The sequence below is a fragment of the Hippoglossus hippoglossus genome, chromosome 11 (genome assembly GCF_009819705.1).
Source record: "Hippoglossus hippoglossus isolate fHipHip1 chromosome 11, fHipHip1.pri, whole genome shotgun sequence".
NCBI lineage: Eukaryota > Metazoa > Chordata > Actinopteri > Pleuronectiformes > Pleuronectidae > Hippoglossus > Hippoglossus hippoglossus.
The window spans coordinates 84,456-88,225 of NC_047161.1; the positions used below are offsets into that span (position 1 = coordinate 84,456).

The following is a 3,770-nucleotide window of genomic DNA, read 5'->3' on the forward strand; positions in this document are numbered from 1 at the left end:
AGCTCCAAGAGAGTCAGGGGCCTCAGTCCTCGCTGAGCCCAGTCAGCTGCCCTCTGCTGTGGGAAGAGCTCAGCACAAAGAGCCCCCCTGACCCTGGAGCTCCAGAGCTGCTGATTCCCAGGACCTGAACACACACACACACACACACACACACACACACACACACACACACACACACACACACACACACACACACATGTTTAACACTCTGTAATAATTAACTCAAACTTCTCCACATGGTTCATGGTCCCCAGTCTCTTCTTCTCATGACTGTAAAAGATCCAGAAATATTTACGGAGCGAGAAGTGAAGTAAAAAGTGTTTTGTCTTTAAACTGAGAGAGATAGACTCCTGGATGTGGCCTTTGTTCAAGAGACTTATTTTAATCTGACTGTGAACAGAAGAATATAGGAGGACTGGCGGGTGTGATAGAAGATGGATGTGCTGTCTGGGTGTTTGGGGTCCGGGGGGGCCAGGGGGGCCGGGGGGGCCAGGGGGGCCGGGGGGGGGCGGGGGGGCCGGAGGGGCCGGGGCTCTCTGTCCCAGTTTCGTCTTCGCCCTCTTCCTCTCTGACTTCCTGCTAAGAGGTTTTGAAGCTGGGCTGCTGCTGACGGAGAAAACCAAGCTCTGCTTCCATTCACTGAAGTTATTTGAAATTTTCTTTTCAGGGGGGGGGGGTATTCAAGGCTTTAATCAGACAAGCTGAGCGATGGAGGCCAGCGTGGATTACTTCCAGAAAAAAAAGAAGTGAGCTCTGCTTCTTAATCGTCTGTAATCCCACGATTCTTCTGCAGAGCAGCTGGGAGAGAAGTCACTGAGGTAGGTACGTTTCCCTGTTTTAAATATTTTTTTATTTCTCATGTATGTCTTGTCTTTTTATTCACTTCTTAACATCGTTCAGATTCAGATGTCGAGTTTCATTCAGTCGTGAATTTCACTAGTGTCTTTTTTTTGAGCCATTGACAAAAAACGAGCAAGATGAAGAACTTCAATGACTCTCGATAAAAACCTGAACGTTTCTTAATTTGTGTGTGTGGCTGGACTCCCAGGAGAATTGTGGGAAGTCAATCATCTTAACGAGCGTGTGACCTCCTGCTCCTCATTAGCAAATCAGTCTTATGAATATGCACATAATTAATGAGCGGCCCCCGGTCTGAAGGGTAACCCTAACCCTAACCCCCCTATGACATCAATCAATCAATCACATTTTATTTGTATAGCCCATATTCACAATCCCAGTTTGTCTCATGGTCTTTAACAAGGTGAGACGTCCTCTGTCCTGAACCCTCAACAAGAGTCAAACTACTAAAACCTTTAACAGGTAAAGAAGGTAGAAACCTCAGAGACACATGTGAGGATCCGTCTCCCAGGACGGACACAAGTGAACAGATGTCACGTGGAACAGAGAACATCAGAGAGATCAGAGTATTTACAGCTTTGATTAGAATAAACACTTTGTAGCTGAAGGTCAATGAACTGATGGATTATTGTCAGTAATGGTCGAGTATCTGAGGAGACATATTATATATCAAGCAGTCTTGTTGTCATCATAGTCCACGGTCAGCAGCCACCGCAAATCAGGATCCACCACCACGATCAGGATCCACCATCAGGATCCACGTTGTGGCCGCAGCCCTGGATCTGCGGACGATAAGGCAAAGGGACTCCGGGGAAGAAGTGCTCCCAGTACCACAGACTGCATCTGCTCCACTAGTTTCCTGTTCACTGGCTGATGCAGAGACGCTCAACACAATCTACATTTTACACATTCATAACAAAGTCTTTCCTTTAGTTTCTATTGTTCTTGTTTCCTACTTATTTTCTTTTAGTATCTGACTTGTTTACAAACCTAATTCTACATGTGTGCACTGATATCAATATACAGTAGAAATAGAATCAAAGTGTTAGTATGATATATAATAGATAATAATATGAATAATGATAATGTGAAAATCAGTCTTCTTCATTCTGCACTGACGAGTCCGAATTTCAAACTCACGAGCTTCAGTGATGGAGAAATGAACAAAGAGACGAAGGCTAATTATCACGTCTCACCTGTCAGCGGAGGACGTCATAATCAGTTCCCGTACAAACATCTGAACGGGTGTCGCTCTGTGACACAAACTCAGGACAACTGACCTTTGCTGCAGCGCCCCCATCAGGTCAAGTCCATATGAACTGAGCATTTGAGAGCAGACCATGTGACCTAAACATCTGTCTGACTGCAGCCGGCTCGCTCCCGCCATGTTTTAAGGTCACGTGACCTGGTGAGATTTTGCAGCGTTGGATGAAGTCGGACAAAAACTCTACCCAGCATGCATTGTGATAGGGACCAGCATGCATCACGTTGAACGCACCTTTTTTTAAAGTTTCAGCTCCTGAACACAACGTACACAACATGTCAACAAACATGAATCACATGAAATATCAACATTAAACAGAAAAAGGTACATTTATTCAATAAAAGAAGAAAATATCTTCATGAATAACTTTAATGAAGGAAAATATTTTCTCTTGGTAAAACATTGTGTGATGACTTTTTTGATTGTGGTAAAAACAAGAAATTCATTAAATTCATTTAAACAGTCATACATGTATGACTTTAACCCATGTTTATTTTAATTCACTTCCTGTTGGTGATGAAGAGGAAACAGGAAGCAGAGTGAGTCCTGTCTGAAGCAACACTGCCCTCTGCTGGATAAACATAAAACTGCACTGTACTTCTAACACCTGCTGCTGTTTCCTTCAAGACTGAAGAAGAAGAAACAGGTTGTCAGTCTGAAACAGAGGAAATTAACCGGTGTCATTAAACCAGAGGATACAAAATATGAAATACAGTTTAATGAGCCTGTAACTATTTCTCTGCTCACACAGAAATAACACAAAGTTACATTTTAAAAAGCACACAACTTCTGTGAGTCCTGTATTGAATAAGATTCTGGAGTAAATAAAGTGTTAAATACAGCAAAATACTATAATTATTATTTTATTGTTATTATATATATATATATATATATATATATATATATATAACTATGAAGCAGGATTTTGGGTTATCGGGTAAGTTCAGGGTTAATTCAGGTTTAAGAGTTTTCAGCTCTACGAAGCTCGTTCCCTTGTTATCAGGTAAATCACCATGGTAACTAATGATGAACAGCTAACCTGCTCCAGGTTGAGTTGGAGATAAGAGATCAAACAGTATAAAGCTCCGCCCACTGACCCATCCCTTCCTTTGAACCATGACATCATGTTCTCAGAGGATCTGTGGAGCTGGTGTGGATGGTTCGAGTCTCTGAGGAGGACCAGGGTCTTCAGAGACCCACAAGATCCTTTGAGCTCCTCTGATGAGCTTCTGAAAGATCTAGATTCTCCTCAGAGGATGAACCTCTGTCAGCTGCTGGAGCCCAACAGAACCAGCCTGACCCGTAAAGTGCTCCCAGTACCACAGACTGCATCTGCTCCACTAGTTTCCTGTTCACTGGCTGATGCACAGAAACTCAATCTACATTTTACACATTAATAACAAAGTCTTTCCTTTAGTTTCTATTGTTCTTGTTTTCTAATTTTCTTTTAGTATCTGACTTGTTTACAAACCTAATTCTACATGTGTGCACTGATATCAATATACAGTAGAAATAGAATCAAAGTGTTATGATATATAATAGATAATAATATGAAAATCAGTCTTCTTCATTCTTTAGTTTATTTGTATGTGTTTTTCCTGCAGCTGAGCTTGACGCCTCCAGGGTTTCACCTGAAAGACTAAAACTG

The 3,770-nt window shown here is 42.1% G+C and overlaps 1 long non-coding RNA gene across 1 annotated transcript; it reads left to right on the forward strand.

The window, feature by feature from the left end:
- Nucleotides 1-3,031: 3,031 nt before the first annotated feature.
- Nucleotides 3,032-3,538, forward strand: LOC117770827. Its single transcript, XR_004615445.1, has 2 exons — nucleotides 3,032-3,063; nucleotides 3,365-3,538. It is a non-coding gene; the product is annotated as an uncharacterized LOC117770827 (long non-coding RNA).
- The last annotated feature ends 232 nt before the right edge of the window (nucleotides 3,539-3,770 follow it).